This window comes from Hyla sarda, unplaced genomic scaffold (genome assembly GCF_029499605.1).
Source record: "Hyla sarda isolate aHylSar1 unplaced genomic scaffold, aHylSar1.hap1 scaffold_978, whole genome shotgun sequence".
In the NCBI taxonomy this organism is placed as follows: Eukaryota; Metazoa; Chordata; class Amphibia; order Anura; family Hylidae; genus Hyla; species Hyla sarda.
The window spans coordinates 89,257-103,768 of NW_026611008.1; the positions used below are offsets into that span (position 1 = coordinate 89,257).

Here is a 14,512-nt window from a genome sequence, read left to right on the forward strand (position 1 = left end):
TAGAGGACATGCCTGCACCCCATTGGACTTACCTGTGTGGGTTAAATCCGGGTTATTTGACAACCTATGGCGGTGATGGTTCTGCTCAGGCAGAGCAGTGCTGATGCTCCTCATAAAGCTGTCGCTGCTGTGAAGGTTCTAGGTGACATCACAAATCCCTTTGGTTACATACACAACAAAGCTGGGTTGTTGTTGTTTACACTCTGCAAGGCCTGTGGAAGTGAGTGACATCATAGCACTGTAGTTCTGAGGGTTCAAGATGGATGCAACAATCTCCTGTTGCTTCTATGAAGGCCGTAATAGACGACATCACCAAACAGCTCCATAGTCACATACACAGCAAAGGAGAGATGTTGTTTACACCTAGTGATGTCAGTGGTATTGAGTGACATCACAGCACAGTGCTAAGGCTCCTGGGCCTGGACACAGCAGCGGCTGCAATATCTCAACGGAGAATACGTTTATATCTATGTGTGTGTGTGCGCATATATATATATATATATATATATATATATATATATATATATATATATTTCTCCGCCGAAATCACTTTTAAACCCATTTCCACCTTTTTTTCCCTTCTCTTCCTCTTACTTTTTTTTCACGTTTTTTTACGTTTTTCTCCTTTTCGCCTCTTTTCTGGGCGTATTATTCTTCTTTTTCTTCTTTTTTTTCGTCTAATGCATACCCCATCAGTGCAGCAATGCTTATTCAATACCGCCAGCAGATGGAGACACTGGGGGATAATTTTCTAAGGATTTATACTGATTTTTCCTGTCTGAATTTGTCGCACAGAAAGTTGCAGGCCAAATATGTGTGACATTTCTGCGACTTTAGCTTCTAGAGCATTTTTACAACATTATACATAGGTGCTGAATACATAAAAAGCGACTGTTCAGCGACAGACAAGTCGCATCGGCTGAAAGTAGGCCAGAATGTCAGTCCATGTTGGAGCAGGTTTAGATACAGTCTAAAGCATAGATCTCAAAGTCTGTGCACAGAATTTAGCAAGGGCCTCGCACCTTCTGATGCATCAGGTAGGTGCACAATAGCATAGCCTAACCCTCTGTACTTTGGTCTATATTGATGCGGGACATAGACAGCCAGCTGATGACCAATCCATTAGTGCAATGGATGGCTGGAAGCATTTGTCTTTGCCTTTGCAATACCACAGAAGCAATGCATGGTCAATGTACAGCAATGACACACCTGTGTGAACAGCCAGGAGACCCCCCCCCCCCCCATGTTATGTTACATAGTTACATAGTTAGTACGGTCGAAAAAAGACATATGTCCATCACGTTCAACCAGGGAATTAAGGGGTAGGGGTGTGGCGCGATATTGGGGAAGGGATGAGATTTTATATTTCTTCATAAGCATTAATCTTATTTTGTCAATTAGGAACATTCAGCACCCACCCGCTATCAAGGCAGCTGCCTATCATGTCATGCCCTACCTGCACAGGTGTGCTGGCTACTCAAATGATCCAATTAAGGAGGCCATTTAGTCAGCAGCAGCAGAAGTCCTGTGCCTGGACGCTCCAACAGGGGCCAGACACAAGCAGAAGCAGAAGCAGCAGAAGCAGCAGCAGCACCACCTTTTGTTTTTTGGCTGCAGCAGCAGCAAGGCCCACAGGGCTGGCTAGCTGGCTAGCCAGCAAGCAGGTAGCAATGAAAGTAGGAATCTTTCTTTTTAACCCTGTAAGGGGGTGGTGCACTGTACCCGAAGATACTGCCATATCGGGTCAATGCATAGGGCGACGGAAGCAAGCTTCGAAATCGGCCCCCGTTCTCAAAAATCCATTTAATATATGGTCCCCAGATAGGGGACGTATCAGATATTAAACTGATAAGAACAGATACTACACTTGATCTTAGCCAAAAGGCCGAGAAGCGATAACCGTGAAAGGGGCGGGCCCAACAAGGTCCCCTTCATGGGCACTATCACTGCTTGCTGTCAGGGAGGCTGCCAGACAATTTTCCATGCACACTCTGGGCTGGGGGGCAGTCAACCACCAGTACACACAGCAGAACCTAAACCCATACCATTATTGCTAAGCAGCAAGACAGGGGCCCATTGCACTCCCACGGGGCCTTTTTAATGCCCAATCCATAACCCGGATTTGCCAGGAACCCTTCTTACTCCTCCTACTTGCATGTGACACTGGGCTTAGGATCTGCATAGGAAACACACACACAAGCACACACCTACCTTTGTTGCCTGCAGATGCCTCCTTGGCTGTCCCCAAACGGTATCAAACACAACACCCACGGGAAGCTGTAAGCATAGAGGACATGCCTGCCACCCCATTGGACTTACCTGTGTGGGTTAAATCACGGGTTATTTGACAACCTATGGCGGTGATGGTTCTGCTCAGGCAGAGCAGTGCTGATGCTCCTCATAAAGCTGTCGCTGCTGGTGAAGGTTCTAGGTGACATCACAAATCCATTTGGTTACATACACAACAAAGCTGGGTTGTTGTTGTTTACACTCTGCAAGGCCTGTGGAAGTGAGTGACATCATAGCACTGTAGTTCTGAGGGTTCAAGATGGATGCAACAATCTCCTGTTGCTTCTATGAAGGCCGTAATAGACGACATCACCAAACAGCTCCATAGTCACATACACAGCAAAGGAGAGATGTTGTTTACACCTAGTGATGTCAGTGGTATTGAGTGACATCACAGCACAGTGCTAAGGCTCCTGGGCCTGGACACAGCAGCGGCTGCAATATCTCAACGGAGAATACGTTTATATCTATGTGTGTGTGTGCGCATATATATATATATATATATATATATATATATATATATATATATTTTCTCCGCCGAAATCACTTTTAAACCCATTTCCACCTTTTTTTCCCTTCTCTTCCTCTTACTTTTTTTTCACGTTTTTTTACGTTTTTCTCCTTTTCGCCTCTTTTCTGGGCGTATTATTCTTCTTTTTCTTCTTTTTTTTCGTCTAATGCATACCCCATCAGTGCAGCAATGCTTATTCAATACCGCCAGCAGATGGAGACACTGGGGGATAATTTTCTAAGGATTTATACTGATTTTTCCTGTCTGAATTTGTCGCACAGAAAGTTGCAGGCCAAATATGTGTGACATTTCTGCGACTTTAGCTTCTAGAGCATTTTTACAACATTATACATAGGTGCTGAATACATAAAAAGCGACTGTTCAGCGACAGACAAGTCGCATCGGCTGAAAGTAGGCCAGAATGTCAGTCCATGTTGGAGCAGGTTTAGATACAGTCTAAAGCATAGATCTCAAAGTCTGTGCACAGAATTTAGCAAGGGCCTCGCACCTTCTGATGCATCAGGTAGGTGCACAATAGCATAGCCTAACCCTCTGTACTTTGGTCTATATTGATGCGGGACATAGACAGCCAGCTGATGACCAATCCATTAGTGCAATGGATGGCTGGAAGCATTTGTCTTTGCCTTTGCAATACCACAGAAGCAATGCATGGTCAATGTACAGCAATGACACACCTGTGTGAACAGCCAGGAGACCCCCCCCCCCCCCCCCCATGTTATGTTACATAGTTACATAGTTAGTACGGTCGAAAAAAGACATATGTCCATCACGTTCAACCAGGGAATTAAGGGGTAGGGGTGTGGCGCGATATTGGGGAAGGGATGAGATTTTATATTTCTTCATAAGCATTAATCTTATTTTGTCAATTAGGAACATTCAGCACCCACCCGCTATCAAGGCAGCTGCCTATCATGTCATGCCCTACCTGCACAGGTGTGCTGGCTACTCAAATGATCCAATTAAGGAGGCCATTTAGTCAGCAGCAGCAGAAGTCCTGTGCCTGGACGCTCCAACAGGGGCCAGACACAAGCAGAAGCAGAAGCAGCAGAAGCAGCAGCAGCACCACCTTTTGTTTTTTGGCTGCAGCAGCAGCAAGGCCCACAGGGCTGGCTAGCTGGCTAGCCAGCAAGCAGGTAGCAATGAAAGTAGGAATCTTTCTTTTTAACCCTGTAAGGGGGTGGTGCACTGTACCCGAAGATACTGCCATATCGGGTCAATGCATAGGGCGACGGAAGCAAGCTTCGAAATCGGCCCCCGTTCTCAAAAATCCATTTAATATATGGTCCCCAGATAGGGGACGTATCAGATATTAAACTGATAAGAACAGATACTACACTTGATCTTAGCCAAAAGGCCGAGAAGCGATAACCGTGAAAGGGGCGGGCCCAACAAGGTCCCCTTCATGGGCACTATCACTGCTTGCTGTCAGGGAGGCTGCCAGACAATTTTCCATGCACACTCTGGGCTGGGGGGCAGTCAACCACCAGTACACACAGCAGAACCTAAACCCATACCATTATTGCTAAGCAGCAAGACAGGGGCCCATTGCACTCCCACGGGGCCTTTTTAAATGCAATCCATAACCCGGATTTGCCAGGAACCCTTCTTACTCCTCCTACTTGCATGTGACACTGGGCTTAGGATCTGCATAGGAAACACACACACAAGCACACACCTACCTTTGTTGCCTGCAGATGCCTCCTTGGCTGTCCCCAAACGGTATCAAACCAACACCCACGGGAAGCTGTAAGCATAGAGGACATGCCTGCACCCCATTGGACTTACCTGTGTGGGTTAAATCCGGGTTATTTGACAACCTATGGCGGTGATGGTTCTGCTCAGGCAGAGCAGTGCTGATGCTCCTCATAAAGCTGTCGCTGCTGTGAAGGTTCTAGGTGACATCACAAATCCCTTTGGTTACATACACAACAAAGCTGGGTTGTTGTTGTTTACACTCTGCAAGGCCTGTGGAAGTGAGTGACATCATAGCACTGTAGTTCTGAGGGTTCAAGATGGATGCAACAATCTCCTGTTGCTTCTATGAAGGCCGTAATAGACGACATCACCAAACAGCTCCATAGTCACATACACAGCAAAGGAGAGATGTTGTTTACACCTAGTGATGTCAGTGGTATTGAGTGACATCACAGCACAGTGCTAAGGCTCCTGGGCCTGGACACAGCAGCGGCTGCAATATCTCAACGGAGAATACGTTTATATCTATGTGTGTGTGTGCGCATATATATATATATATATATACTATATATATATATATATATATATTTCTCCGCCGAAATCACTTTTAAACCCATTTCCACCTTTTTTTCCCTTCTCTTCCTCTTACTTTTTTTTCACGTTTTTTTACGTTTTTCTCCTTTTCGCCTCTTTTCTGGGCGTATTATTCTTCTTTTTCTTCTTTTTTTTCGTCTAATGCATACCCCATCAGTGCAGCAATGCTTATTCAATACCGCCAGCAGATGGAGACACTGGGGGATAATTTTCTAAGGATTTATACTGATTTTTCCTGTCTGAATTTGTCGCACAGAAAGTTGCAGGCCAAATATGTGTGACATTTCTGCGACTTTAGCTTCTAGAGCATTTTTACAACATTATACATAGGTGCTGAATACATAAAAAGCGACTGTTCAGCGACAGACAAGTCGCATCGGCTGAAAGTAGGCCAGAATGTCAGTCCATGTTGGAGCAGGTTTAGATACAGTCTAAAGCATAGATCTCAAAGTCTGTGCACAGAATTTAGCAAGGGCCTCGCACCTTCTGATGCATCAGGTAGGTGCACAATAGCATAGCCTAACCCTCTGTACTTTGGTCTATATTGATGCGGGACATAGACAGCCAGCTGATGACCAATCCATTAGTGCAATGGATGGCTGGAAGCATTTGTCTTTGCCTTTGCAATACCACAGAAGCAATGCATGGTCAATGTACAGCAATGACACACCTGTGTGAACAGCCAGGAGACCCCCCCCCCCCCCCATGTTATGTTACATAGTTACATAGTTAGTACGGTCGAAAAAAGACATATGTCCATCACGTTCAACCAGGGAATTAAGGGGTAGGGGTGTGGCGCGATATTGGGGAAGGGATGAGATTTTATATTTCTTCATAAGCATTAATCTTATTTTGTCAATTAGGAACATTCAGCACCCACCCGCTATCAAGGCAGCTGCCTATCATGTCATGCCCTACCTGCACAGGTGTGCTGGCTACTCAAATGATCCAATTAAGGAGGCCATTTAGTCAGCAGCAGCAGAAGTCCTGTGCCTGGACGCTCCAACAGGGGCCAGACACAAGCAGAAGCAGAAGCAGCAGAAGCAGCAGCAGCACCACCTTTTGTTTTTTGGCTGCAGCAGCAGCAAGGCCCACAGGGCTGGCTAGCTGGCTAGCCAGCAAGCAGGTAGCAATGAAAGTAGGAATCTTTCTTTTTAACCCTGTAAGGGGGTGGTGCACTGTACCCGAAGATACTGCCATATCGGGTCAATGCATAGGGCGACGGAAGCAAGCTTCGAAATCGGCCCCCGTTCTCAAAAATCCATTTAATATATGGTCCCCAGATAGGGGACGTATCAGATATTAAACTGATAAGAACAGATACTACACTTGATCTTAGCCAAAAGGCCGAGAAGCGATAACCGTGAAAGGGGCGGGCCCAACAAGGTCCCCTTCATGGGCACTATCACTGCTTGCTGTCAGGGAGGCTGCCAGACAATTTTCCATGCACACTCTGGGCTGGGGGGCAGTCAACCACCAGTACACACAGCAGAACCTAAACCCATACCATTATTGCTAAGCAGCAAGACAGGGGCCCATTGCACTCCCACGGGGCCTTTTTAAATGCAATCCATAACCCGGATTTGCCAGGAACCCTTCTTACTCCTCCTACTTGCATGTGACACTGGGCTTAGGATCTGCATAGGAAACACACACACAAGCACACACCTACCTTTGTTGCCTGCAGATGCCTCCTTGGCTGTCCCCAAACGGTATCAAACCAACACCCACGGGAAGCTGTAAGCATAGAGGACATGCCTGCACCCCATTGGACTTACCTGTGTGGGTTAAATCCGGGTTATTTGACAACCTATGGCGGTGATGGTTCTGCTCAGGCAGAGCAGTGCTGATGCTCCTCATAAAGCTGTCGCTGCTGTGAAGGTTCTAGGTGACATCACAAATCCCTTTGGTTACACAACAAAGCTGGGTTGTTGTTGTTTACACTCTGCAAGGCCTGTGGAAGTGAGTGACATCATAGCACTGTAGTTCTGAGGGTTCAAGATGGATGCAACAATCTCCTGTTGCTTCTATGAAGGCCGTAATAGACGACATCACCAAACAGCTCCATAGTCACATACACAGCAAAGGAGAGATGTTGTTTACACCTAGTGATGTCAGTGGTATTGAGTGACATCACAGCACAGTGCTAAGGCTCCTGGGCCTGGACACAGCAGCGGCTGCAATATCTCAACGGAGAATACGTTTATATCTATGTGTGTGTGTGCGCATATATATATATATATATATATATATATATATATATATATATATATTTCTCCGCCGAAATCACTTTTAAACCCATTTCCACCTTTTTTTCCCTTCTCTTCCTCTTACTTTTTTTTCACGTTTTTTTACGTTTTTCTCCTTTTCGCCTCTTTTCTGGGCGTATTATTCTTCTTTTTCTTCTTTTTTTTCGTCTAATGCATACCCCATCAGTGCAGCAATGCTTATTCAATACCGCCAGCAGATGGAGACACTGGGGGATAATTTTCTAAGGATTTATACTGATTTTTCCTGTCTGAATTTGTCGCACAGAAAGTTGCAGGCCAAATATGTGTGACATTTCTGCGACTTTAGCTTCTAGAGCATTTTTACAACATTATACATAGGTGCTGAATACATAAAAAGCGACTGTTCAGCGACAGACAAGTCGCATCGGCTGAAAGTAGGCCAGAATGTCAGTCCATGTTGGAGCAGGTTTAGATACAGTCTAAAGCATAGATCTCAAAGTCTGTGCACAGAATTTAGCAAGGGCCTCGCACCTTCTGATGCATCAGGTAGGTGCACAATAGCATAGCCTAACCCTCTGTACTTTGGTCTATATTGATGCGGGACATAGACAGCCAGCTGATGACCAATCCATTAGTGCAATGGATGGCTGGAAGCATTTGTCTTTGCCTTTGCAATACCACAGAAGCAATGCATGGTCAATGTACAGCAATGACACACCTGTGTGAACAGCCAGGAGACCCCCCCCCCCCCCCCCATGTTATGTTACATAGTTACATAGTTAGTACGGTCGAAAAAAGACATATGTCCATCACGTTCAACCAGGGAATTAAGGGGTAGGGGTGTGGCGCGATATTGGGGAAGGGATGAGATTTTATATTTCTTCATAAGCATTAATCTTATTTTGTCAATTAGGAACATTCAGCACCCACCCGCTATCAAGGCAGCTGCCTATCATGTCATGCCCTACCTGCACAGGTGTGCTGGCTACTCAAATGATCCAATTAAGGAGGCCATTTAGTCAGCAGCAGCAGAAGTCCTGTGCCTGGACGCTCCAACAGGGGCCAGACACAAGCAGAAGCAGAAGCAGCAGAAGCAGCAGCAGCACCACCTTTTGTTTTTTGGCTGCAGCAGCAGCAAGGCCCACAGGGCTGGCTAGCTGGCTAGCCAGCAAGCAGGTAGCAATGAAAGTAGGAATCTTTCTTTTTAACCCTGTAAGGGGGTGGTGCACTGTACCCGAAGATACTGCCATATCGGGTCAATGCATAGGGCGACGGAAGCAAGCTTCGAAATCGGCCCCCGTTCTCAAAAATCCATTTAATATATGGTCCCCAGATAGGGGACGTATCAGATATTAAACTGATAAGAACAGATACTACACTTGATCTTAGCCAAAAGGCCGAGAAGCGATAACCGTGAAAGGGGCGGGCCCAACAAGGTCCCCTTCATGGGCACTATCACTGCTTGCTGTCAGGGAGGCTGCCAGACAATTTTCCATGCACACTCTGGGCTGGGGGGCAGTCAACCACCAGTACACACAGCAGAACCTAAACCCATACCATTATTGCTAAGCAGCAAGACAGGGGCCCATTGCACTCCCACGGGGCCTTTTTAAATGCAATCCATAACCCGGATTTGCCAGGAACCCTTCTTACTCCTCCTACTTGCATGTGACACTGGGCTTAGGATCTGCATAGGAAACACACACACAAGCACACACCTACCTTTGTTGCCTGCAGATGCCTCCTTGGCTGTCCCCAAACGGTATCAAACCAACACCCACGGGAAGCTGTAAGCATAGAGGACATGCCTGCACCCCATTGGACTTACCTGTGTGGGTTAAATCCGGGTTATTTGACAACCTATGGCGGTGATGGTTCTGCTCAGGCAGAGCAGTGCTGATGCTCCTCATAAAGCTGTCGCTGCTGTGAAGGTTCTAGGTGACATCACAAATCCCTTTGGTTACATACACAACAAAGCTGGGTTGTTGTTGTTTACACTCTGCAAGGCCTGTGGAAGTGAGTGACATCATAGCACTGTAGTTCTGAGGGTTCAAGATGGATGCAACAATCTCCTGTTGCTTCTATGAAGGCCGTAATAGACGACATCACCAAACAGCTCCATAGTCACATACACAGCAAAGGAGAGATGTTGTTTACACCTAGTGATGTCAGTGGTATTGAGTGACATCACAGCACAGTGCTAAGGCTCCTGGGCCTGGACACAGCAGCGGCTGCAATATCTCAACGGAGAATACGTTTATATCTATGTGTGTGTGTGCGCATATATATATATATATATATATATATATATATATATATATATATATATTTCTCCGCCGAAATCACTTTTAAACCCATTTCCACCTTTTTTTCCCTTCTCTTCCTCTTACTTTTTTTTCACGTTTTTTTACGTTTTTCTCCTTTTCGCCTCTTTTCTGGGCGTATTATTCTTCTTTTTCTTCTTTTTTTTCGTCTAATGCATACCCCATCAGTGCAGCAATGCTTATTCAATACCGCCAGCAGATGGAGACACTGGGGGATAATTTTCTAAGGATTTATACTGATTTTTCCTGTCTGAATTTGTCGCACAGAAAGTTGCAGGCCAAATATGTGTGACATTTCTGCGACTTTAGCTTCTAGAGCATTTTTACAACATTATACATAGGTGCTGAATACATAAAAAGCGACTGTTCAGCGACAGACAAGTCGCATCGGCTGAAAGTAGGCCAGAATGTCAGTCCATGTTGGAGCAGGTTTAGATACAGTCTAAAGCATAGATCTCAAAGTCTGTGCACAGAATTTAGCAAGGGCCTCGCACCTTCTGATGCATCAGGTAGGTGCACAATAGCATAGCCTAACCCTCTGTACTTTGGTCTATATTGATGCGGGACATAGACAGCCAGCTGATGACCAATCCATTAGTGCAATGGATGGCTGGAAGCATTTGTCTTTGCCTTTGCAATACCACAGAAGCAATGCATGGTCAATGTACAGCAATGACACACCTGTGTGAACAGCCAGGAGACCCCCCCCCCCCCCCATGTTATGTTACATAGTTACATAGTTAGTACGGTCGAAAAAAGACATATGTCCATCACGTTCAACCAGGGAATTAAGGGGTAGGGGTGTGGCGCGATATTGGGGAAGGGATGAGATTTTATATTTCTTCATAAGCATTAATCTTATTTTGTCAATTAGGAACATTCAGCACCCACCCGCTATCAAGGCAGCTGCCTATCATGTCATGCCCTACCTGCACAGGTGTGCTGGCTACTCAAATGATCCAATTAAGGAGGCCATTTAGTCAGCAGCAGCAGAAGTCCTGTGCCTGGACGCTCCAACAGGGGCCAGACACAAGCAGAAGCAGAAGCAGCAGAAGCAGCAGCAGCACCACCTTTTGTTTTTTGGCTGCAGCAGCAGCAAGGCCCACAGGGCTGGCTAGCTGGCTAGCCAGCAAGCAGGTAGCAATGAAAGTAGGAATCTTTCTTTTTAACCCTGTAAGGGGGTGGTGCACTGTACCCGAAGATACTGCCATATCGGGTCAATGCATAGGGCGACGGAAGCAAGCTTCGAAATCGGCCCCCGTTCTCAAAAATCCATTTAATATATGGTCCCCAGATAGGGGACGTATCAGATATTAAACTGATAAGAACAGATACTACACTTGATCTTAGCCAAAAGGCCGAGAAGCGATAACCGTGAAAGGGGCGGGCCCAACAAGGTCCCCTTCATGGGCACTATCACTGCTTGCTGTCAGGGAGGCTGCCAGACAATTTTCCATGCACACTCTGGGCTGGGGGGCAGTCAACCACCAGTACACACAGCAGAACCTAAACCCATACCATTATTGCTAAGCAGCAAGACAGGGGCCCATTGCACTCCCACGGGGCCTTTTTAAATGCAATCCATAACCCGGATTTGCCAGGAACCCTTCTTACTCCTCCTACTTGCATGTGACACTGGGCTTAGGATCTGCATAGGAAACACACACACAAGCACACACCTACCTTTGTTGCCTGCAGATGCCTCCTTGGCTGTCCCCAAACGGTATCAAACCAACACCCACGGGAAGCTGTAAGCATAGAGGACATGCCTGCACCCCATTGGACTTACCTGTGTGGGTTAAATCCGGGTTATTTGACAACCTATGGCGGTGATGGTTCTGCTCAGGCAGAGCAGTGCTGATGCTCCTCATAAAGCTGTCGCTGCTGTGAAGGTTCTAGGTGACATCACAAATCCCTTTGGTTACATACACAACAAAGCTGGGTTGTTGTTGTTTACACTCTGCAAGGCCTGTGGAAGTGAGTGACATCATAGCACTGTAGTTCTGAGGGTTCAAGATGGATGCAATCTTGCTTCTATGAAGGCCGTAATAGACGACATCACCAAACAGCTCCATAGTCACATACACAGCAAAGGAGAGATGTTGTTTACACCTAGTGATGTCAGTGGTATTGAGTGACATCACAGCACAGTGCTAAGGCTCCTGGGCCTGGACACAGCAGCGGCTGCAATATCTCAACGGAGAATACGTTTATATCTATGTGTGTGTGTGCGCATATATATATATATATATATATATATATATATATATATATATATATTTCTCCGCCGAAATCACTTTTAAACCCATTTCCACCTTTTTTTCCCTTCTCTTCCTCTTACTTTTTTTTCACGTTTTTTTACGTTTTTCTCCTTTTCGCCTCTTTTCTGGGCGTATTATTCTTCTTTTTCTTCTTTTTTTTCGTCTAATGCATACCCCATCAGTGCAGCAATGCTTATTCAATACCGCCAGCAGATGGGGAGACACTGGGGGATAATTTTCTAAGGATTTATACTGATTTTTCCTGTCTGAATTTGTCGCACAGAAAGTTGCAGGCCAAATATGTGTGACATTTCTGCGACTTTAGCTTCTAGAGCATTTTTACAACATTATACATAGGTGCTGAATACATAAAAAGCGACTGTTCAGCGACAGACAAGTCGCATCGGCTGAAAGTAGGCCAGAATGTCAGTCCATGTTGGAGCAGGTTTAGATACAGTCTAAAGCATAGATCTCAAAGTCTGTGCACAGAATTTAGCAAGGGCCTCGCACCTTCTGATGCATCAGGTAGGTGCACAATAGCATAGCCTAACCCTCTGTACTTTGGTCTATATTGATGCGGGACATAGACAGCCAGCTGATGACCAATCCATTAGTGCAATGGATGGCTGGAAGCATTTGTCTTTGCCTTTGCAATACCACAGAAGCAATGCATGGTCAATGTACAGCAATGACACACCTGTGTGAACAGCCAGGAGACCCCCCCCCCCCCCCCCCCCATGTTATGTTACATAGTTACATAGTTAGTACGGTCGAAAAAAGACATATGTCCATCACGTTCAACCAGGGAATTAAGGGGTAGGGGTGTGGCGCGATATTGGGGAAGGGATGAGATTTTATATTTCTTCATAAGCATTAATCTTATTTTGTCAATTAGGAACATTCAGCACCCACCCGCTATCAAGGCAGCTGCCTATCATGTCATGCCCTACCTGCACAGGTGTGCTGGCTACTCAAATGATCCAATTAAGGAGGCCATTTAGTCAGCAGCAGCAGAAGTCCTGTGCCTTGACGCTCCAACAGGGGCCAGACACAAGCAGAAGCAGAAGCAGCAGAAGCAGCAGCAGCACCACCTTTTGTTTTTTGGCTGCAGCAGCAGCAAGGCCCACAGGGCTGGCTAGCTGGCTAGCCAGCAAGCAGGTAGCAATGAAAGTAGGAATCTTTCTTTTTAACCCTGTAAGGGGGTGGTGCACTGTACCCGAAGATACTGCCATATCGGGTCAATGCATAGGGCGACGGAAGCAAGCTTCGAAATCGGCCCCCGTTCTCAAAAATCCATTTAATATATGGTCCCCAGATAGGGGACGTATCAGATATTAAACTGATAAGAACAGATACTACACTTGATCTTAGCCAAAAGGCCGAGAAGCGATAACCGTGAAAGGGGCGGGCCCAACAAGGTCCCCTTCATGGGCACTATCACTGCTTGCTGTCAGGGAGGCTGCCAGACAATTTTCCATGCACACTCTGGGCTGGGGGGCAGTCAACCACCAGTACACACAGCAGAACCTAAACCCATACCATTATTGCTAAGCAGCAAGACAGGGGCCCATTGCACTCCCACGGGGCCTTTTTAAATGCAATCCATAACCCGGATTTGCCAGGAACCCTTCTTACTCCTCCTACTTGCATGTGACACTGGGCTTAGGATCTGCATAGGAAACACACACACAAGCACACACCTACCTTTGTTGCCTGCAGATGCCTCCTTGGCTGTCCCCAAACGGTATCAAACCAACACCCACGGGAAGCTGTAAGCATAGAGGACATGCCTGCACCCCATTGGACTTACCTGTGTGGGTTAAATCCGGGTTATTTGACAACCTATGGCGGTGATGGTTCTGCTCAGGCAGAGCAGTGCTGATGCTCCTCATAAAGCTGTCGCTGCTGTGAAGGTTCTAGGTGACATCACAAATCCCTTTGGTTACATACACAACAAAGCTGGGTTGTTGTTGTTTACACTCTGCAAGGCCTGTGGAAGTGAGTGACATCATAGCACTGTAGTTCTGAGGGTTCAAGATGGATGCAACAATCTCCTGTTGCTTCTATGAAGGCCGTAATAGACGACATCACCAAACAGCTCCATAGTCACATACACAGCAAAGGAGAGATGTTGTTTACACCTAGTGATGTCAGTGGTATTGAGTGACATCACAGCACAGTGCTAAGGCTCCTGGGCCTGGACACAGCAGCGGCTGCAATATCTCAACGGAGAATACGTTTATATCTATGTGTGTGTGTGCGCATATATATATATATATATATATATATATATATATATATATATATATATTTCTCCGCCGAAATCACTTTTAAACCCATTTCCACCTTTTTTTCCCTTCTCTTCCTCTTACTTTTTTTTCACGTTTTTTTACGTTTTTCTCCTTTTCGCCTCTTTTCTGGGCGTATTATTCTTCTTTTTCTTCTTTTTTTTCGTCTAATGCATACCCCATCAGTGCAGCAATGCTTATTCAATACCGCCAGCAGATGGAGACACTGGGGGATAATTTTCTAAGGATTTATACTGATTTTTCCTGTCTGAATTTGTCGCACAGAAAGTTGCAGGCC

The 14,512-nt window shown here is 46.0% G+C and overlaps 6 non-coding genes across 6 annotated transcripts; all 6 read right to left on the reverse strand.

Annotated features, from left to right (window-relative positions):
- Positions 1–1,706: 1,706 nt before the first annotated feature.
- On the reverse strand, positions 1,707–1,897 carry LOC130351479 (U2 spliceosomal RNA). Its single transcript, XR_008888176.1, has one exon. It is a non-coding gene; the product is annotated as a U2 spliceosomal RNA (small nuclear RNA).
- A 2,099-nt stretch (positions 1,898–3,996) lies between these two features.
- Positions 3,997–4,187, reverse strand: LOC130351480 (U2 spliceosomal RNA). The gene has a single exon (XR_008888177.1). It is a non-coding gene; the product is annotated as a U2 spliceosomal RNA (small nuclear RNA).
- Positions 4,188–6,278: 2,091 nt separating this feature from the next.
- On the reverse strand, positions 6,279–6,469 carry LOC130351481 (U2 spliceosomal RNA). Its single transcript, XR_008888178.1, has one exon. It is a non-coding gene; the product is annotated as a U2 spliceosomal RNA (small nuclear RNA).
- Positions 6,470–8,559: 2,090 nt separating this feature from the next.
- On the reverse strand, positions 8,560–8,750 carry LOC130351483 (U2 spliceosomal RNA). The gene has a single exon (XR_008888179.1). It is a non-coding gene; the product is annotated as a U2 spliceosomal RNA (small nuclear RNA).
- Positions 8,751–10,844: 2,094 nt separating this feature from the next.
- LOC130351484 (U2 spliceosomal RNA) lies at positions 10,845–11,035 on the reverse strand. The gene has a single exon (XR_008888180.1). It is a non-coding gene; the product is annotated as a U2 spliceosomal RNA (small nuclear RNA).
- A 2,091-nt stretch (positions 11,036–13,126) lies between these two features.
- LOC130351486 (U2 spliceosomal RNA) lies at positions 13,127–13,317 on the reverse strand. The gene has a single exon (XR_008888182.1). It is a non-coding gene; the product is annotated as a U2 spliceosomal RNA (small nuclear RNA).
- Between the last annotated feature and the right edge of the window lie 1,195 nt (positions 13,318–14,512).